Consider the following 22543-nt stretch of genomic DNA (forward strand, 5'->3'; position numbering starts at 1 on the left):
CAAATTAATGATTCAGAACTCAGGGCTAAAAAAAAAAAGAAAAAGATCTCAGGCCTTAAAAAATTTGAAATGGTTGTAGATTAGTCCACTATAAAGAAATTAAAATGATAATAATGACAATCAAGCAAAAAAATGATTTAAAAAATATGGTAGCTAGTTCTCATAAGCAAAATGAAAATAATTAATCAATTAGGTATAAACTGTAAAAACTGATTTTTCATCTCTAATGAAAATTTCCAAAAGAAAACCATGTATTTTTTGAAAACCATGTATTTTTCATTTTTTTATTAATTTTTTATTGGAGTTCAATTTGCCAACATGTAGCATGACACCCAGTGCTCATCCCGTCAAGTGCCCCCCTCAGTGCCCATCACCCGGTCAAAACCATGTATTTTAAATTAAATTTGGCAGGATATTAATTCCTTTTTCTCTGGAAAAAAAAATCCCAGTAAAAGCTCTGAACGTCTGTTAATATTTATATTCCTTGGCTTATATTCCTTGGATTTTAACACAAAGAAAATATCCTACCATTAATTTCTAGTTCTCCAAGTTAAGTCCTAAGACCCTTTAAATACAATATATACTAAAATATACAGAATTTATCAGGAGATATTGTTAGGGTGCTTTATGAATGGATGAAAAAGTTGATTTAAAAAGTATTAAGCAACCTCTCCTAGTGTTGGGTTATTAACTGTTTACTGACTTTAACCACTGAATTATGGTTACTAGGGAAGAACTTAATTACAGTTACCTAGCCTTGGGCAGATTAAATGTAAATCTTAATATTGACTTAACCCTAGATATTTTGTATTTGGCAAGGTAATTATGTTGTACATGTAGTCATTTCTTAGAGACATTTGGTTCTCTGTCTGAAGACCATAACTATGGGGGAGATGTCATTGGAAGATTGACAATAGATGCCAAATGCTAATCTCCAGAAAGTTATACTTAATACATGTTTTTTTTTTTTTTTTGAATTATTCTTTTTAGGCTTAGTCTCGTATATCTTTTTCAGTTTGCCCCTAAGCCTTTCTTAGGGATATAAGATGATAAAGAATTTCCTACAAATCTATAGAATTCCACATTTCTTATTTATAGATTCCCATTTATACAAGCAATTTACCAGCAATTTAACTATTCCAGAACTTGGAGAAATAAAGGCTGTTTTCAGGGCCGTTGAACTAACATTAAAAACTAATTTCCTTTTTGCAATCACAAAGACCTTCAGTAGAATAGGTTTTGGAAACTTTCCTCTTATTGTGTGCTGCTTAACCTCTCTGGCTCGGAGGAATCCAAACTGTAATCAGGGATAATACTATCAACCTCAGAGTGATTATGAGGATTCAGTGAATGATGTAGGTAAAGCACTTGGCATTGGTTAAGTACAGTGAGGGCTTAATAAAAGATGGCCATTGTTACTCTTGTTACCAGTCCAAGGATCTGTGTTGCCAATCTCATCAATTCATTCACATAACCTAAAACATTTCACCAAAGCAAATATCTTATTTGTTGCCTATGTATTCCCTTAGAAAGAAGAAAAACTAAGTAGCTATTTTAAGTGCCCAAAAGCCCTATTTATATACAAATCAAAAGGAGTGTAAATACACTTTACTAAAGGATTAAATGCATTATGGCTTACATCACATAGTAAGATCTGGTCAGATTTTAATTTGCTCAGATTTAATTTAATTTTCACAAATGTGAAAAATAATTCTACCACTGAAAATACAAAAAGATTTAGCTAAAAAAAAGATATGAAAGGTTTTCAAAAGCATAGATTTTCAACACATTAAAAAAAAAGCCAACCACAATGTTAGCTTGTAAAATATCTAACAATTAACAAATTTCCTAATACCAACACTTTGTGTTTCATAATCTGATGTCAGTTAACTTAAGAGATAAGAGCATGCCTGATTTATAGTTTCTTTTCCAAAACTTTGGTGTAGGTAAACATTCTAACTTCTTGCCTTCAAGCAAAGTTATGTTCTACTTTTCATAACCCACTTGTAAAGATTTCCAGGAAATAGCAATCTGGTAGCAATTTTACTCATTCTTAAACTCAATGTCAGAGACACTGACATAATTATGACCACACACCGGCTTAATGTAGGAGAAAAGTAAAGGCCAAATGCTTGGTAATGGCTACAGGAATTGCAAATATAGATCTTGGGAGGAAGTTACAAGCCTTACAGGGCAGAGATATCAAATGAGTTTCAACATCTAAAACCAATTTGCTTAAATTGTTGCATTGAGGATTTTGAGGATGGGAGTTAGAGTGCTCTGGGAGAAGGGTGTGTAGTATACTGTGATCTAAGAGCAATGCCTGCCCTGTGCAGGCAGGATATGCCAGCTCTATTCTAGGTTTGGGGTCTTACATGTGGCTCAAGGCAATTAGATCCAGCATTGGGGTCCTACAATATCTTATGCCTGCTTTTTTGCTATGCATCTACTTCATCCTCTCTCTAAAAAACCAGTTCCCCCATCCCATACCCACCTGTCTATGTGCATGAGACAGGAGATGCTTCCCTTACACCGTTTGAGTTTCCTGTGAGTGGTACAGATGAGTAACAGAGACTGAGTAGTGGTTTTCATTTGCAAAGAACAGAGGTCTATACTTAATCAGAGAAATAATTTTCTTTGGAAGTTGAGAAGGCACAAGAAGATTGGTGGAGCACGCTCAGGCAGGAGCCAAGGAGGGCGGGGCAGAGTCCAGGTCTTGCCATAGTGATGGTCTGCTTAGGATGCAGGCACCATCATCAGGGCTGGACACTTGCCTACAGCTACTAGACTCCCCTACCCCTAGACATCAGTCTTCTGCCACTGGATTCTCAATACCAGAGCCACCATGAATAATCAGAGTCACCTTTGTGTCACTCCCTCAAAATTCAAAATTCCAACCTGAAGCCTGGGAATAGTGGTATTCAGATCATAGGGCTACATTCCTGCTATCAGTAGAGGATTCATTCTCAGAGAAAAGGATCTTGAGTTCAACAGTACCCTCAAAAAGGTATCTACCTCATGCTATATTCTGCTAGGTGGAAGGCGTATGAGAAGATGCCATGCATCCTCCAGCTTAGAAACTGCTGACACAGGGATCCCTGGGTAGCTCAGCGGTTTAGCGCCTGCCTTCAGTCCAGGGTGTGATCCTGGAGTCCTGGGATCGAGTCCTGCATCGGGCTCCTTGTGTGGGGCCTGCTTCTCCCTCTGCCTGTGTCTTTGCCTCTCTCTCTCTATCCCCCTCTATCTCTCATGAATAAATAAATAAAATCTAAGAAAGAAAGAAAGAAAGAAAGAAAGAAAGAAAGAAAGAAAGAAAGAAAGAAAGAAAGAAAGAAAGAAACTGCTGACACAGACCTAAGTTGAGAGTGTGAAAGTTTAAAGTTATAGGTAAGGCTATCTAGGAACAGGCAGAGTGGGTATCAGGAGGAGCTGAAGCAGAAACTAGGGATTTTCCTAGGTATAACAGGTCTGGGACCAAACTGCGGGAGAACTAGAAAGAGCATAAGTTAGAGAAACCAACCAAGAGATGACCCCAAAGTAGATTCTAACCCAAAGATTACACTTCCAAAAAATAATCCTGGAGCTCGAGAGGCACATAGGGTGCAGGGTGGAATTCTATTTTAGACCAGGTAGCCACGTTTAGAAGCTGGAGAGAACAAAACAGAGCAGAAAGATGGGCTGGATTTGCTGAAGCTTATATATATAAGGTTGGCATTTGTAACATCTATTGATTGCAGGATGTATCCGTACACATCCAACGAATTGGTTCTCTTAGGCCTTGCCCAGTTGAGGGGAAGTAAAAAGTAGAATACACCAGCAGCAGTCCTGGAGGCAACAAAGAAAGGCATCAGGAGTGTTCAGAAATTGATGGGTTATATAGCACCTCTCCTTAAGCTTGGCACAACGAGCCTAATATTCAACGCTGAATACTTTCCATTTGCCTGATTTTCCAGATCTTTGTTAAGAGTGGTCCTTATATTCTTCCTGTTTGGGCCTACGAGCAGTTTTGACCAGGTGGAGGAGGCAGAGCTAACGTGCTGTAGGTAACTTCAGGCACTGAGTGGACATGAGAAGGTCCACAAGTCCAGTGGAAGGCATTTTGAGGGGGGTTGTAGTGGGATGGTAATTAGAGAGCAGAGACCAGTGCATGCGCCCATGTAGGACTGCAGGCTTTCTAGTTATCTGGAAAAGAAAATCAGCATCACAGCCTCAGTAATGGAAGCAGCAGCAGCAGGTAGATTTATCCTACAAACATTTCCTGGCAAAAATCACATGTTCTAGAGTGAGACTGAATATGCCCCAGCTAAGCTTTGAATCTTTTAAACTTTCAGTTACTCAAAGCTTTCAGGAAGCATTAACAAACTTGAATAAATGATGCCGTCACTTCTGTAGGGACTTAACATATTTCATTACTTTTGTTTCAAGCGTTCCCCTAGCTTCTTCACCCAGCAGACTCTCCCGGGGATTCCAAGACTTAGATCCCTTATCACTCCTTAACACATACATACCAGACCTCCATACTGTGTGGGAGGGACACGGGTACCCTTCATTTGTCTTCCTGGATGAACAGATTTTCACTTAAAAGCAATTTCTATCGTAACAAACTCAGCAAGACTTTAGGGATTCTCTTCCTCTCTTTTGTTGCTGTTGGTGGTGTTAGTGTGGGTTTTTGGTTGTTTTGTTGTTGGTGGTTTGCTTTGTCGTTTTAAATACCCTTGGAAATAAGTGAGCCATTGAGTCTAAAAATTGGAGTCTCCAGGTTATTTACAGAGTAAAACTTGATATTGTGAGATGAATATTCCAAAATATAAAACAAGGAGTGAGATAACAAACAAAAAGAATATGAGGGTGGGCGGCCGCGCGATGGCCCAGCGGTTTGGCGCCGCCTTCAGCCCAGGGCACGATACTGGGGACCTGGGATCGAGTCCCACATCCGGCTCCCTGCATGGAGCCTGCTTCTTAAATAAAAATAAAAACAAAATCTTTTTTTTTTAAATTTTTTTATTTATGATAGGCACACAGTGAGAGAGAGAGAGGCAGAGACACAGACAGAGGGAGAAGCAGGCTCCATGCACCGGGAGCCCGACGTGGGATTCGATCCCGGGTCTCCAGGATCGCGCCCTGGGCCAAAGGCAGGCGCTAAACCGCTGCGCCACCCAGGGATCCTTAAAAACAAAATCTTAAAAAAAAAAAGACAACCTCTATACAGAACATCTTCAAAGCCAACTCATCCCTTAAACTGGGGTAAATCAGTATGTTAGAGTTCACTGTTTTGAGGGTGTGAGTTTAGGACAACAAATGTTATCTGTATTTCATCTAGAAGACTAGAAAAGTAACAGCTCAAAAGCTTTTCTTTTCTTTTTTTTAATATTTATTTATTTATTTATTTATTTATTTATTTATTTATGATACAGAGAGAGAGAGAGAGAGAGAGAGAGAGAGGCAGAGACACAGGCAGAGGGAGAAGCAGGCTCCACACAGGGAGTCCGACGCGGGACTCGATCCCGGGTCCCTGGGATCACACCCCGGGCTGAAGGTGGCGCTAAACTGCTGGGCCACCCGGGCTGCCCATCTTATTTTCTATTAAAAACAAACAAACAAACAAAAAAAGCGGACTATAAACCTGCATGAAAATGTTTAATCCCCAATACAGTTAAGGGGAAATGAAATTCTAGTAGCTAAATCAAATTAAAGCACCATGCCACACTATGGGTACCTTTTTGGCAACGGGAACGCCTAGGCTCCCCTTTGCTTCATTTTAGTGAACTGAAGAAGAAGAAAAAAATCCAAACCTTTATATTCATTTCCTAAGTTCCTAGAATGCCAGAATTCTGACACATACGATTGTATTATTTATTTGTCAAAGAGGACTCCGAATCTCACTGAAAACCGCAAAGGAAACCAACAGACCCACACGAATGGTCCCGACAGCCCCACCAAGGAGGAAGTGCAGGGGTGGGGGGGGGAGTCAGGCTTCGGGTCGCACAGCGCGGCAGTGGCTTCGGCAGGAGAGCCTGCGGGCTCGGTCTGCTCCTTCCGGACCCTCTCCCTGTCCTCCAGCCTCCGGCCGCCGAGCACACGGGAAAGGTGCCCGGATTCCCCGAGCCGAGTTCTCGCCGGGGCTGCCGCACTTTCGGGGGCGCAGCCGTCCGGCAGGGTATGCACACCTGTCCCCCCGGGGGAGGCTGCCGGGGCATCAGCCGAGGCCACCGCTCCCCGGAGCTCGCCAGGAGAACCCGGCTCCGGTTCCCCTCCCGGCAAGGCTGGCTCGACCAACAGTCAACAGGAAGCTCCCGCGCTGGGACAGGATCCCCGGCTCGGAAGGAGGCCAGACGCGAGCGTCTCTGGACGGCGACCAGGCCGGCGAAGAGCGCCTAGTGACGCGCCCCCGGGCTCACGCGGCGGGGCTGAGGTCTCCCCACCAGCGACAAGGGCTGCGGAAGCCTCGTCCCAGAAGACACGCACTCAAGCCCGTCCTCCCCACGCACACAAAGCCCGAAGCCCTCGGCACGACGGCGCGGGGCAATGGGAACCCAGAAAGAGGGGGCGGGAGCCTCGCCCTCACTCCACCTCCCGGGGCCGGTAGTCCGCGGCCGCAGCGGCCGCGCTCCGCCTCCTCACGCCCCCTCAGCCCGCGCCGCCTCGGGAATCCGCCCCGGACCCCGCCGCCATGTTGGGTCCGGATAAGTGACCCGGACTCGCGGCCGACCGGGACGGCGTGCGGGGGGGGGAGGGGGACGGCCCGCGGCCCGCAGCCGCCGAGCGCGCCGGCGCCGGAAGGCGGGGGGCGCGGCGCGAGTTCCGGTGAGCGGGCCGGCCGCGCGCGCAGGTAGCCGCCCCCCCGCCCCCGCCCGCGCCCCCGCCCCCGCCCCGCCCCCGCCGCGGAGGGGCGGAGCCGGGAGTGAGGGCGGGCGCCGCGCGGAGTGGAGGTGGAGAGTGAGGCCGGAGGGTGGGGGAGCCCGGGAATTCCCTCCTCCTGAAGCGGCGAGCGCGGGGCGGCTGTGCCGTCGTCGCTGCGGCCGGGCGCTCGGGACGAGGAGGTGGAGGAGGGAGAGGGCCCCGCGGGCCTCGCCTCCGCCCACCGCCCCCTCCTCGCCGCCCCGGGCCGCGGTAGCGGCGACTCATGAGAGCGCGGCTGGAGGGCAGGTAAGGACCCGGCTGGGCCCCCCCGGGCGGAGGCGGCCGACCCCGGCCCGGGCAGCGCTAGGCCCCGGCGCCCGCCCGCGCGCCCCCGCGCCCGCGCCCCGAGGCGCCGGCGCTCCCCGCCCCGGCAGGCTCGGAGTCGGGAAGTTGGGGAGAAAGTTCTCCCCTCCCCCGTCCCGGCCGGCCCGGCGGGCGTGTCTCCTTCCCGGCGCTACCTGCTCGCCCCCCTGACTCGGTCTCCGCCCCGTCCCGTCGTTCCCGGGCCCGCCCAGGTCCGACCGCAGGTCCTGGGAGCGGTGCGCTACCTCCCGGCGGTGCCCGGGGGCGAGGTCGCTGGTGGCTCCCGCGGCCGCCGGCGGGGCCGGGAGCCGCAGCCCGGTTCTGTCCCGGAGCCGGAGGGTCCCCGTGGTAAGACGCCGGGTGGCAACTGTGCTGGGAGAGCGGACGTGGGCGTGTGTGGGGGCGAGGGGGGGAGCCTCTCGCTTTGCTTGGTTTGATTGAAAACCGCAACATGTTTAAAGTTTTCCTTTGTTTTGGGTTGGGGGTTGGGAAGGATGCCATTCAGCGTCCGCTCTTGCAGTGTTCTGCCGCTCCACCTCCCATTGGGTTCGCTTCTCTGTCCACATGGTGCAGGAAATTTTGGTTTAAAGTGTGTTTTCCTTCTTGGTAATCGCTTCCAGCTTTTGCTTCATTGGGCATGGGGTTAGCGTCGTTTTCGGAAGCCCTTTGGAAACCAAGTCCGGTGTAGGGATGGATGGCTTTGATTTTTGCCTTCTGATGAGTGGCAAATAAGTCCAGGGCAGGGACTGCTTTAATTTTTGTTTTGTGGTGGGTGGGACACAGCATAGTTCGGATTTGGTTGAATTACTTTCTGCGTGATTAGTTGAAACAGGCGTGGAATAACCTACGGTCTAGCAATCTATAAATCGTTAAGGAAACGAGACGTCTCTAGTGGAATCGCAACTTGATGTTCATGCCATTAGGTACGTGTGTTTCATGGTGTGCTTTCACATACATGATTTGACATGTACATGCATAAGATTGTGGTATACGTGTGTCCTCATAACTCTAGGATTGCGGTGCCAACGGTATCTCGATAATTCTGAGTATTTGTGAAACATCCTGGTAAATGTCTAAAGTTACGGACTAAGGAAGATACTACTAAATGGGTACATGTGACTGTGTACTTAAAGCATAGTACCTGGTGAATCTAATAACTAGGGCAGTGGCTCACGGTGGACAGAAAACATTTTGAATGGGCAGGTAACGAAGGAGTGTCATGTAGGAGAACGAGGATTTTGTGTGCGTCACACATATATATATATATATATTTCGTACATTCTGTAAGAAAGTTTTATTTCACTTCAGTCATACATCTGCTTTGTTTTACTGATATGTGAGACCACTGTCATCGTTGACATTTAAGAAAAGGAAGTCTAATTATTGTAAATTTTGGACATTACCCAAACCTCAGTGGCGATTTTGAATGCTGGTTGACCAATTCATAGGGTCTTAAGATTGAAAAATAAAACGAAACACTTGCCTTTGATTCGAATCTAAATACAAGACCATTCGTATCCATGTTTCCAGAATAAAAGAAAAAAAAGCTTTTAAAATATGTACTCTCGTATAACCACCATAACGTTATAATAGCTTTTAATTTTGCAGTATGTTTTTGCTGACTTCATAAACCACAAAATTGACTCCTTTCTAGTCTACTGAAAGCGAAATTATGACTTTGACCCGTCTTCCTGCGATAGGTGGAATTTGTCTTATGACTGAAGTATAATATTAATATATGGGTGGAGTTTTCTTTTTTTTTAATTCAGGAAAATCTCAAGCTAAAAAAAATCAATGTCCATGCAAATAGATCTCCTTCATGATATGTAATGTTGAAAGAATAAATGTTACAGGCTAATAGCAACAATGCAGTATTAAGTGAAATATTACCAACCTGTGGTATAAGGTTTATTTATACAAAGTCCAAATTTGCATCTTTTTAGGCAGTAAATTTGTTAACGTGAGTAATTTTTCTTTATAAACGTGTTTAACTCGATGTAGTGTTCAGTGTAGTTGTCATTTATCCTTTTAGCATTATATTAAAAAGAGGTACAAACTTAGTTACAAAATAGGTCAGAAGAATGTAAGGTACAGCATAGGGAATATAGTCAATATTATTGTAATAACTTTGTATGGTGACAGGTGGTAATTAGACTTAGGAGGGAATTGTTTCATAATATAGAAAATATCAAATCACTATGATGTACAGTTGAAGCTCGTAGGATGTTGTATGTCATTTGTACTTCAATTTTAAAAAGCACCTAATATCAAAAAGCACTACTAAGCTCTGGTATCTGGGAATACAAACTTGGGAAATAAAAGTATAATAAAAAAAAAAAAAAACCTGCAAGGAAGTGATTTCTGTACAAGTAAAGATACGGGAGGTGGGAGGAAGTTGTGATTGGGACCCAGATTCTGTAGTGGTTACAAAGTTTTAACCTGCTGGTGGTTCCAATGGTTTTTTTTTTTTTTTTTTTTTTTTTTTTTTTAAGAAGACTGTGTAATGTACTATATAAGGTGCTTGGGTAAAGAACTTAACATTTAGTGACTGCCTTTAGAACACTGGGCTGTCCTTTGCAAACAGGATTAGCCTTATTAAATCATAATCGTCATATTTTAGCTAGTGTTTATCGCTACTTTGACATATAAATAATACATTATGTTAATGTTTTGAGGGAAGACAAACCAGATATTACTAACTTTAAATCCTCTTTAGTTTAATTGTGAATGATAAATATTAAGTAGTCAAAATGTGTATTAAACTAATGGATACTATTTTGTCAGTAAAATACAGCTTATTTTTCATAAAATTATATAAGTGACAAAATTATGTAAATGCGACAAAATCGCATCAAGGTAATAAGTCTTTTAACCATTTTTGTTTTCTTTTTTTAAAAGATTTTATATATTTGAGAGAGAGCATGGGCACACTGGAGCACAAGCTGCGGGGAGGGGCAAAGGGAGAGGGAGAAGCAGACTCCCCACTGAGCAGGGAGTCAGGAGTGGGAGTCGGAGTGGAGGAGTGGAGTCGGAATCCAGTTGAGTTCCAGCTCCATCCCAGAACCTGATCATGACCTGAACCGAAGGCAGACACTTAACCAACTGAGCCACCCAAGCACTCCCCATTTTCTGTTTTCTCTAACAGTAATTCTTTGGATGAGTAATTTTGGCCTGAGTTTTGATATTCTTAAGGATGTCATGAAATTCTCAGCATAATAAGTTTTCGTTTACTTAAGCTTTGTGAAGATGTGCCATATGGCACCTAACAGAAGAGTATGTTTTGTTTCAAGAAAGCGAATTGACAGTATGGTGTTGGAGTTTCAAAAATTCTGGGAATCATTGTATTATGCTACTTGCTTTATGTAATGGATTGCTTGCTGTTTTAGATGTTGATTTTATTGCTTTGCGTTGTTGCAATGTAGAGTTAAAGAAGAGATCACATCTCTGCCAGATTCTTATAGGAACTTTCAGTCATGTTATAAAGGTGATGTTTGTGGCACTGGCTTTGTTATATGAATATTTACAGGAAGTTTTAGTTAAGATCTTCCATTGTTCAGACCTCTACATGGTTTAGGTCACCTTCAGTTCAGATTTAAACCGGTCTATTATACAAATCCAGAGTTCTTCCAGAGAAGTATAACTGCTTTTCTTTAAAGGTAATAATCTGTGCCTATTAAATTATCTTGGTAATCTTATTGAATGTAGTGTGTATGGCAGTTTGTGTGCGGCAGTTTGTAGGGTATGTATTATCGCTTTTCTTCCTCTCAGCTGCTCCAGTGCCACAATTAGGCTGAGTATTGCTCAGCTGCAGCTGCTGGGTGATTATGAACCATCCAGCTCCTGTCTAAACTCAGAGGCAGATTTAGCAAAAGGAGCTATAGTAACAGCACAGGGTGAAAGAGAAGAGCCGGTGCTGCTGCCAATATCATTTTAGCATGTTTCTGTGCCAAGGAATTGTTGGCTGCAGCAGCACTACTGTTGTCTTGGAACTAGCAGACTTGATGGCAACATATCCTGGTCTGGATTGAGTTTACCTGATGTTTCTCTTTAAAATCTTGAAGCTCACTACAGGAAAGAGAGAGAATCCTATAATTTCAAAGTACAGGATGTTACTGATGGCCTGAATTACCAGCCTCAGTGCCCAGGATAGGAGCACCCTTCAGTTTCCCTGGTTTGAGGGCATATATGGGGCTCCCTGAAGTTTATACCGTATACTCCATGCTGCTTTAAGCTGTATCACATAGAAGTGCTGCTGCAATTACTTTTTGTGGGGTGGCAGGAGAGCTTATATGCAGGTTCTTTGGACATCCTACTTTCTCCCAGGAAGTGGAAGACCCTCAAAGGGGAACTATTTCTAGAACTAGTGGCACACAGTATATCCCCCGTGTCTGCCTGAATTTTGCAAATAGGAGCCCTAGATTCTTTTTTGTTGTTGTTGTTGTTGTTCTGTATTCCTGAAGTATGAGAAGATGGACATCAACAAACGCAGATACATTATCAGCTGTATATGGCAAGCCCCAGACTGGAAGGTGCCATAGTCAAATTGTGCTGCTCCTGAAATGTTACTCATTTTATAAACATGCTAAACAAAGAGCAGCAGCATCTTGTCCTCTCTTTTACCATGACTGTCAGAAAATCTACAGAGACAATCCTTTTGCTGATTCCAGGCTTTGGAACTTCTTTTGGGGTTGGCTAATTTGGGATGGGTAATCGGGAGCATTGGGAGAATCCGTGCTTGAACCTGTATAGCCAGAAGGAAGGAAGAGGTACGGAAGACTGAACTTCTGAATATTAACAAGCACACATTGTCATTGTGTTGCATACTTAGTAAAACACTGGCATATTGGCTCTTATCTTTGTGCTCCTACAAAACTCCTCCAGTATGAAAGCACATTCTCCTTACATTATGATGATTTCTTTTTATGACTGTGATATACGTGGCAAGGAACTGTTTTATATGAATAGTTGAGAACAGTCTCTAGTAGAATAAATGCTTAATAAATTTTGAGTTCTATACAGAGATGTAGTTCTGTGTGTATTTATGACTTTATAAATACACATATTTTGAAGATCTATCTCGGGGCACCTGGGTGGCTCAGCGGTTGAGCATCTGCCTTGGGCTCAGGGCGTGATCCCTAGTCCAGGGATCAAGTCCTGCATCGGGCTCCCTGTGAGGAGCCTGCTTCTCCCTCTGTCTGTCTCTACCTCTCTCTCTGTGTCTCTCAAGAATAAAAAAACAAAAACAAACAAAAAAAAAACCCTCTCTACTAAACTTTTATAAAACTTAGTGCTTTTTCATAAGCTATTATTAAATTCTTTAGATTTTTACACTCAAAGTTTTGTTTTAGAAAATGATTTTATAAAACTGTACACACTTGCAAATGTGAATTTAAAGGTCATTTTGCTATTCCTAATAAACTGGAAACTGTAGTTGAAGTTAAACTAGTCTTTAAAGATTTATTTCAAAGAAATGTTTTTTACTGTTTTAATGAATATAGAAAGCCCAAGCTATCCACCACAAAAAAAAAAAAAAAAAAGGAAAGAAAGGAAAAGAAAACCTAGTTTTTTTTCTAAAATACATTTGTTATCCTATCGTGTTACTAATAGCAATCAATATTATAATCAAGGACAAAAAGAAAAAAGTCCTTATTTTCTTGATGTAATGCGTGTAAAAGAATGCAGAGTTTATAGGATATGTCTGCTGTTACTGTGGATGTGGGTAAAATCAGGAAGTACTGGAAGGAAAGGACTGACCACTGAAACTTAAAGATTGTCTGGTTGCAGCTTATGTTCTTAGTAGTGTGTAAACTCTAGATTTTCTTTTCTTTTTTTTTTTTTTAAAGATTTTATTTATTCATTCATGAGAGAGAGAGAGAGAGAGGCAGAGACACAGGGAGAGGGAGAAGCAGGCTCCATGCAGGGAGCCCGACGTGGACTCGATTCCAGGTCTCCAGGATCAGGCCCTGGACTGAAAGTGGCACTAAACCGCTGAGCCTCCTGGGTTGCCCATAAACTAGATTTTCTTAAACTAATTATGAAGGCTAGTAATGTCTCTAATTTTATTTATTTATTTATTTATTTATTTATTTATTTATTTATTTATTTATTAAGAGTTTATTTACTTATTCATGAGAGACACAGAGAGAGAGAGAAAGGCAGAGATACAGGCAGAGGGAGAAGCAGGCTCCAGGCAGGAAGCCCGATGTGGGACCCGATCCCAGGTCTCCAGGATCACGCCCTGGGCTGAAGGCAGGCGCTAAACCACTGAGCCACCCAGGGATCCCCTAATTTTTTTTTATAATGTAGCAGTTTGTTAGCATTAAGTAGAAATGGGAGTGAAGTGAAGTGGAGAAAGTTGGTAGCTTTTGCTGCATAATTTAATACTTATAATTGTTCTTTGGCAAGTTTATTTCTTACATTTGTTCTTATGCAATTAGTATTTTACAGATAAGGGCATTTTTGAAAGGAGCAGAGAAGGCAACAGGATATAAGGAAAGGACTACAAGGTAGAAGGCCATCTGGATTTTAATGCCACTAGGAACAATAAAAAGCTGTGTGGCCTTGGTTAGTTCAGTAAATTCCCTGCACCTCAGTTTCACCATTTGAAACAGGAGGTAGTTGGGCCAGATGGTTTTTAATATCCTTTCAGCCTTATATAAATATAAATGTGTGATTCTATTACAGTTTAATTTTTTTAAAGCAAATTCTTTTTTTTTTTAAGATTTATTTATTTATTTATTTATTTATTTATTTATTTATTTATTTATGATAGACATAGAGAGAGAGAGAGGCAGAGACACAGGAGGAGGGAGAAGCAGGCTCCATGCCGGGAGCCCGATGTGGGACTTGATCCCGGGATCCAGGATCGTGTCCTGGGCCAAAGGCAGGTGCTAAACTGCTGAGCCACCCAGGGATCCCCACAGTTGAAGTTTTTATATTGATAACATTTTAAGGAAACATTTCAGAATCTAGAATTTGGAATAAAATTAAATAATAGGTAAATAAGGGTTGTCGTAAAAGAACTGATCCATAGACTTGGCAGGGGACTTTTCTCTAGCAAAGGTAGTGTTATTTCATTAAGTGGATATTTATTATTATTATTATTATTATTTTAAAGATTTTATTTATTTATTCATGATAGAGAGAGAGAGGGAGGGAGGCAGAAACACAGGCAGAGGGAGAAGCAGGCTCCCTGACATGGGACTCAATCCAGGGACTCCAAGATCACGCCCTGGGCGCTTAAACCGTTGAGCCACCCAGGCTGCCCTAAGTGGATATTTATTAAACCAGTGGTGTAAAAAATACTGTGCTAGTTTTGATGTTACAAAAATGTTTGCAGCATGACTACATTGGGTGGGACTGGCTGAGATTATGAAACTGTTATAAATTTCATAGATTGGTAGATCTTTTTAGTGTGGTAATCCAGTACAACACTTCTCTGGTTTTTGATGGTATTAGTGTGTGATACCTCTGAAACTTTAATGAATCCTTTTGCACTAGATACGTGTAGCCTCAAGTAAACAGACTCAATTCTCTAGACAGGAAGACTTGATTTAATTTTCTAGACATTTCATTACAGATAGGTATGACATAAATGCAGGTTCACAATTCTTATATAGAAGTTTTACTGTAAGGTGCATTGGAAAATAAGGCCTTTAAAAAACATTTCAGATTTATTTTGCAGCAAAATTATAAAGATAAGGGCTTTATATTCATTGAGGTAGATGCGATGTCAGTTAACAAATAATTATTATTTGGATGATAGCTTTGCTGCATTATATCAGGAAAATAGCCACTATCATTAAAATATTAAAAATTTTTAATTGATAAAAAAGAGTAATTGTTCTGTAATTTTTTCTTTAACACATTTAGTTACTAGTTAGAACAAAATAAGCATAGACATTAGAAAATGGTTAGCTGTTTTAAGGTTTGCAAAAAAGATTTTTAAAAAAAGGAAAAGGAAAAAGCCACTAAAATTCTAAGTAGATGTGTTCTCAAAGTTTGTCAGTTGGGTCTTTGAAAATCAAAATCTTTTCCCAGAAGGTCTTTTCGGGGAGGTTAGCCTTTTTGGTTAGATTTCCAGGCAGACCATTCGAGTTTATAAGAATTTGACATTTAATAGTGTTTCATTGGTAAATGTGTTCTGATTGATTTTCAGGTTTTTGTTTTTTTTTTAAACCAGAGCTCTTAACATCTGAAATGTTTGGTCTACTAAATGTTCTGATTAACGGGAGGTGATCCCATTGCCTTGCCAGTTACCTTCTCACCTTCCCTGCTCTTCACCATTTAAAAATCATTGTTATGAGTTTCTTATTAGGATGCCAGGACCCTCCCAGTGAGGCCTTGCTGTTAAGCTGAATTTAAGAAGGGGGGGGGGGCGGGGAGATCTGCCTTAGTTCTCTCACCTGCTTGCTCTAGGCACTTTAAGCCTATCTCCTACTCTATACCTGTAGGACATGTGAAAAATGGGAAAGCTTCAAAAGATTGGAAATGAGAAATAGAAATGAAGAAAGTAGAAAAAGACTTGGGAAAATGAGGAATGAATCTAATGTGGAAGTTTGTCCCTTTTTCTTTTTTCTGTTTCCCACCCGTTTACTTGTCATAGGCATTAAGAAGGAAGAAAACCTGTTTTATAGCAGATGGTATGCTCCACTTGTAGTTCATATGTATTATCACGGTTAGGTATTTGAAATACCTTTTCAAAAAAAAAATTGTGAATGAGATAGTTATTTATTACATGTGAAGAAACTAAGGATCAGAAAATATATGTAGGGCAGCCCCGGTGGCTTAGAGGTTTAGTGCCGCCTTCAGCCCAGGACATGATCCTGGAGACCCGGGATTGAATCCCATGTCAGGCTCCCCACACGGAGCCTGCTTCTCCCCCTGCCTGTATCTCTGCACCCCCACCCCCTGTGTCTCTAATAAATAAATAAAATCTTAAAAAAAAAAAAAAAGAAAGTATATGTAGTTTGCTAAGGTCACATGACTAGTGATGACTAGTGGAACTGAATTTATCTGACAATAAGCCTGTTCCCTATAAGACAACTTCCTTAGGGATAAAGAGAATGATGGAAAGGAGGATTTCTTTTTCCTTCTTCCTTAAACTGTACATTTTTGTTGGGGCTGAGAATTTTCAACCACTTACAGTTTTCTTTTTAGTTGAAGTAGCTTTGTGATACATATTTCATAATGGCATCAAGGTCAGATATTATATGAACTGAAAAAGATGTATTATTACACTAAACTGTAGTAAATGCTTTCTTTTTGTAGATTTGGCTTTGTCATGAAAAATTGTTATACTAATTCCAAAGCATTCTTTATCTTTTAATAATAAGATGTTCAGGCCAGATTAACAAAGAGACAATGTTTGGATTATGTTGAGGTGAGTGAGTTACATGCATATATCTGGTTGCAGGTAGAGCTAAGAAAAATAGTCTTTTGGCAGGGCTACCTTCCAGTGACAACCTTCGAAGGGAAAAATGAATTCTCCGTGGAAGAGTAGTTGTTTTTGCCACAGAAGGGGAGAGAAAGTAACCTATCAGTTAAAAAAGTTAGACATCTATATGGAAATATGCTATTTGGTTGTAGAAACGGGTAGAATATTTGAAAGTTGTGGATGAAGATGATACCTTTTTTTGTTTTTAAAGTAAGCGCTGTGGTGAACACCCTCATGACTCCAAGATCAAGAGTTGCATGATTTACTGACTGAGCCAGCCAGCTAGGTGCTCCCTGAGATGGTATCTTCTTATTTAACATGTTAGTACAGAAGCAAACTAATTATGATGGAAAATGTCAAATATCCCAGCACCTTCTGGAAGTTTGCTTTTTTGCAAGCAGATCATGTAAAAATAAAATTTCATGTTTTAGGTGGTAAAAGAAGCTATAAAAGTATTTGCTGTTTTGAACTTAATTATGGCCAGTAGAAAAAAGTTATATGAAAATTATAGAAAGAACTCTTGGAGTAGAGACCATTTTGTCCTGGGTTTATATTAAAAGTAACAGGAAAAGTAGTTCTGGACTTCAAGAAGATGTATGCCCTGGGCTTTAGGAAATGTATGAAAACCAGTAAGAGTCTGTGATTTCAGATTCTGACACACGGTATACCACCTAAAAGGATGAAAAGTCTAAAAATGCCCCAAACTTTTTATATGAAGAGCTTGAGAAGCACTCTATGTGGGAGCGGGTCAGAAAAGAATTGTGGATTGTATCTGCATTTATGTAGTCAGTCCTTTTAGTGATTGAGAAATGATAGTAATTAGCAATATCGAAGAATTTGGTAGGAATAGTGGCAGGTTATGATGGAGCTAAAGCCCTACCCCCATCTCACCTCATTACTCCTCACTCCCTTAGCTTCTCCTGCTGGGATTTTTTCCTGCTGGGATTTTTTTTTTTTTTTTTTTTTTAAATAACCAGAACTTAAGTCAGAAGGAGGAACTCATGATAAAGGTCAAATAGAGAAGAAGGTCAAGAACCTCTTAGGATATTGTCAGAAGATGAATAGGATTTTTAGAATGATTGATACGTAGAAGAAAAAAAATGACAATGTAGATGATTCTTAGAGATAAATTCAAAGCTAGAAGGAAGCCACAGATGCACAACTTAGGGAAGGTGACATAATAGATAACAGGAAATGCCTAGCATGTCTTCTTTTTATCTCCTGACTTCTGTAACAAGAGGATGCCCTTTAAAGTAGAAAAGCTAGGAACACCTGGGTAGCTCAGTGGTTGAGCATCTGCCTTTGGCTCAGGGCGTGATCTTGGAGTCTCAGGATCAAGTCCCACATCAAGCTTCCTGCATGAAGCCTACTTCTGCCTCTGCCTGTGTTTCTGCCCCTCTCTCTGTGTCTCTCATGAATAAGTAAATAAAATCTTTAAAAAAAATTAGAAAAGAGAATAAGAAAGTAGATAATGGCTAAGGGGCATCTAGCTTCTAGGTCCAGAAGAATTCTGTGTGAGTGTCCTGAAAGACATTTCTGATATTCTGAGGCCTCCATAATAGAGAAATCACGGAGACAGGTAGATGTTTCAAAAAAAAAAAAAAACAAAAACAAAAAACACATTAAACAATACCTTAAATGAGGTTTGTTTACTTTCAGGTCTGTTTCTGGGCTTTCATTCTTTCCCAAATATTGTTTATTCTTGTGCCAATACCACATACATGAATGATGAGGACCATGAAAACAGCATCAAGAAGAGCAGTTAATGTTCATTGAGTATTGCCTGCATGCCAGTCACAGTGATAAATACTGGATATTTTAAGTAATTCACTTCTGACAAAACTCTGAGTTAAGTATTTTTCTTTTGAAAATCTGACTTAAGTATTCTGACATTTAGTAATTTTATTTAATGAAAGGATTTTAAAAAATACATAATCCTGCACAAATTTGTGTTTCATCATTGTCCACAGGCTGTGCTATTCTTTGCATCTTTCCAGTTTTAGTATATATGCTCCCAAAGTGAGCACTGAGTTTCTTTTTTTTAGAGACATTTATTTATTTGAGAGAAAGAGAGCATGCACACATGTGCAGAGGGAGAGAGAAAAAAATTTTTTAAAGATTTTATCTATTCATGAGAGACAGAGAGAGAGGCAGGCAGAGACATAGGCAGAGGGAGAAGCAGGCTTCATGCAGGGAGCCCGACGTGGGAGTTCATCCTGGGACTGTGGGATCAGGCCCTGAGCCAAAGGCAGATGCTCAACCGCTGAGCCATCCAGGCGTCCCAGAGAGAGAAAATCTTGAGCAGACTCCCTGCTGAGTATGGAACCAGTCATGAGACTCAAACTCAGGATCCTGAGATCACGACCTGAGTCAAAATCAAGTCAGGTGCATACTGACTGAGCCATCCAGGTGCCCTGAGTTAGTGTTCTTAATATCTGTATTTTTACAGATGAAGATATAAAGCTGTGAGAAGTTACTTTTTTTTTTTTTTTAAGTAAGCTCCTCATTCAGCATGGAGTTCAATGTGGTGCTTGAACTCACAAGCCTGAGATCAAGAGTTGAGGTGAAGGGCAGCCCCCGTGGCGCAGTAGTTTAGTGCCACCTGCAGCCTGGGGTGTGATCCTGGAGACCCGGGTCGAGTCCCACGTTGGGCTCTCTGCATGGGGCCTGCTTCTCCCTCTGCGTCTCCGCCTCCCTGCCCCCTCCCCCCCCCCCCCCCCCGTGTGTCTCTATGAATAAATAAATGAAATCTTTAAAAAAAAAGAGTTGAGGTGAAGAGTCCATAGCTTAACTAAGCAACCCCAGGCACCCAAGAAGTTACATTTACTCCTGTACAAGCTAGGCATTCCCACCCCCTCCACTTGAAAAACAGTTGTGAATATCACGTTTTATTATTACCCTTAAGTAATACCCTTTAGCCTTTATTTCCTAAATGCAGGGATGTTTTCTTAACTGCAATACAATGATTAAATTTAGAGATTTTAACAAAGCTATTTTATAATTATCCAATATACAGTTGTAGGTTGAATTGTGTTCTCCCAAAAATAGTTTTGTTTTGGGGATCCCTGGGTGGCTCAGCAGTTTAGTGCCTACCTTCGGCCCAGGGTGTGATTCTGAAGTCCCAGGATCGAGTCCCACATCAGGCTTCCTGCCTGGAGCCTGCTTCTCCCTCTGCCAGTGTCTCTGCCTCTCTCTCTCTCTTTGTGTCCCTCATGAATAAATAAATAAAATCTTAAAAAAGAAAACAAAACTTTTTTTTTTAAGATTAAGCTTATTCATGAGGGACACAAAGAAGCAGAGATACAGGCAGAGGGAGAAGTAGGCTCCAGGCAGGGAGCCTGATGTGGGACTCGATCTCGGACCTCGGGATCACACCTGCAGATGCTCAGCTACTGAGCCACCGAGGCGTCCCTGTCCTTATTCATTTTTTTAAAGAGATTTTATTTGAAAAAGAGAGACCACATGTGAGAGAGGGGAGGGGCAGAGGGAGAGAGAGAAGCAGACTCCCCACTGAGTGGGGGAGCCCATGGGACTCAATCCCAGGACCCCGAGATGATGACCTAAGCCGAAATCAACCTTAACCAACTTAAGGTTGATTATCCAACTGAGCCACCCAGGCACCCCTGTGCTTATTCATTTTGATGCTCAAATTTATTGTTTTTGGTCAGCAAGATCTTCAAGATGGCTGCATGTACTTTTGATATATTCCCATCATTTTCTGAGTACTACTTTATTTTTTTGGTGTGAGATGTCTCAGGCTCATCTTGTACTTACCTTGCTCTGACTGTTTACTCAAGAAGCATTGATTCCTTTTAGCAGGTATCTGTGGTTTTGAATGGTTTGTTTTTAAAGTGTATTTTTATAATTGGCTGTTTTTAGTATATAAAAGCTATTTATATATATATATTTTGTAATTGTATATAGAATTTTGTATAGAAATTTTGTAATTGCTGTAAGTATTTTGTAATTGGTTTATATAAATCTCTTGTTTATGGGGCACCTGGATAGCTTAGTTGGTTAAGCATCTGCCTTCGGCTTAGATCATGATCCTGGGATCAAGCTCCACATCCGGCTCCCTGCCCTGCAAGGGGCCTGCTTCTCCCTTTTCTCTGCTTACTACTCCCCTTGCTTGTGCTCTCTCTGTCAAATAAAATCTTAAAAAAAAAAAAATATGTTTTTGATGGTACTTCATTTAATTTTTCTAGTTTTTTTTCCATATAAATAATCATTATGCATAAATAATTATTCTGACCCAACTCATTTCTAATATCCATCTTATTTGGTATGTTATCTAATTGCATTGTTTAGTACTTTCAGAACAGGTCAAAGTATTATTATAAATTTAGTAAGACTGTTTCTAGGGTTTGCCATTAAGCCATGATGCCAGAGTTTTTTGAGCTTTAGCTCTAGATATATAATAGAAGGATTCTTATATATATATATTTTAAAGATTTTATTTATTCATTGAGAAGAGAGAGAGAGAGAGAGAGAGAGAGAGAGAGAAAGAAGGAGCAGGGGGAGGGGCAGAAGCAAGGAGCTTCAGGGATCGTGACCCGAGCTGAAGGCAGATGCTTAACTGACTGAGCTACCCATTCTAGGATTTTTCTATTTCAGTGTTATGTTATGTTTTATCTTACTAAGTAGGAGTGGATACTGACTTAATTTTTTAATTTATTTTGAAATAGATAACTTTTCTTATTTTTTAATACTATGAATTATGAATAGACATCCTAATACAAAACTGTCCTTATGGGGATCCTTGGGTGGCTCAGTGGTTTGGTGCCTGCCTTCAGCCTAGGGCGTGATCTTGGGGTCCCACGATCGAGTCCCACTTCAGGCTCTGTGCGTGGAGCCTGCTTCTCTCTCTGCCTGTGTCTCTGCCTCTCTCTCTCTCTCTGTGTCTCTCATGAATAAATAAATAAAATCTTAAAAAAAAAACCTATTCTTAGATTCTGAGAATAAACTACATATTTTTTTAGTAGAGAAGCATACAACAGTGGTTATGAGCACTGTCCAGTATAGTAGTGAAAGGGGGAAAAAAAACAAGCTGAAGGAGAACTCTGTTTCCCCTGTACAGTACCCACAGAATACTCTGGTTAACAGACATATGGGTTTTTTCCCATACCAGCTAATTTAACCAACACCAGCTGGGTGTTCTTTAGTTCAATTCTGACACTATTTACCTGGAGTTAGCATTAGATCCCACAGATTAAAAGCTCAGTTTTTCAAGACTGCTCCCTTACCCTCAATCTCAAGTGCCAGTTGCAAATAATGGATTCTCAGATTGCCCACAGCTTCTATCCAACAAGGTTATGAATTGGGAGTTCCGGCAACTCCCTCCTCAGGTTTGATAATTTGCTAGAATAGCTAACAGATCTCTGGAAAACAGTTGATTTACGAGATTAATGGTTTATTACAAAAGAATACAACTCAGGAACCACCAGGTGGAGGAGATGCATAAGGCAAAGCATGTGGGAAAGGGCATGAATTTCCAGGAAAGCCACCCTTCTAGCACCTCCCCATGTTCACCAACCTGGAAGGTCTTTGAGCCCTTTCAGTTAGGATTTTTATGGACTCTTCTTTACATAGAAATAGCTGGTTAAATTACTGACTGTTGGTTATTAGCTTAACCTCCAGCTTCTTTTCCCTTCCATGAAATGAGAGTGTACGGTGGGCTGAAAGTCCTAACCACCTAATCATGCATGGTTGGTCCTCTGGTGACCAGCCCCCTACCCTTAGGGGCTTTCCAGAAATCACCATATTAACATAAACTCAGATGTGGTTGAAAGAGACTTATTATGAGGATCAAAAGGTGTTCCTTTTACCACTTAGGAAATGCCAAGGGTTTTTAGGAGTTCTATGTCAGCTCCTTGGCTCTAGCATTCTTCTGGCACCTATTTTTCT

The 22543-nt window shown here is 41.4% G+C and overlaps 1 protein-coding gene and 1 non-coding gene across 3 annotated transcripts in view; one reads left to right on the top strand and one right to left on the bottom strand.

The window, feature by feature from the left end:
• The first annotated feature begins 6920 nt into the window (after positions 1 to 6920).
• YES1 (YES proto-oncogene 1, Src family tyrosine kinase) overlaps positions 6921 to 22543 on the top strand; it is a 65292-nt gene continuing 49669 nt past the window's right edge. Inside the window, exon 1 of one of the 2 annotated variants that reach the window (XM_077900197.1) lies at positions 6921 to 7146. The gene's annotated coding sequence lies outside the window, so the exon portion shown is untranslated. Of the gene's footprint in view, positions 7147 to 7443; positions 7552 to 22543 lie in introns of those variants that run through there. The other variant, XM_077900198.1, reaches the window with a different exon arrangement.
• LOC144316596 (U6 spliceosomal RNA) lies at positions 18563 to 18666 on the bottom strand. The gene has a single exon (XR_013382538.1). It is a non-coding gene; the product is annotated as a U6 spliceosomal RNA (small nuclear RNA).

Source organism: Canis aureus, chromosome 6 (assembly GCF_053574225.1).
Source record: "Canis aureus isolate CA01 chromosome 6, VMU_Caureus_v.1.0, whole genome shotgun sequence".
In the NCBI taxonomy this organism is placed as follows: domain Eukaryota; kingdom Metazoa; phylum Chordata; class Mammalia; order Carnivora; family Canidae; genus Canis; species Canis aureus.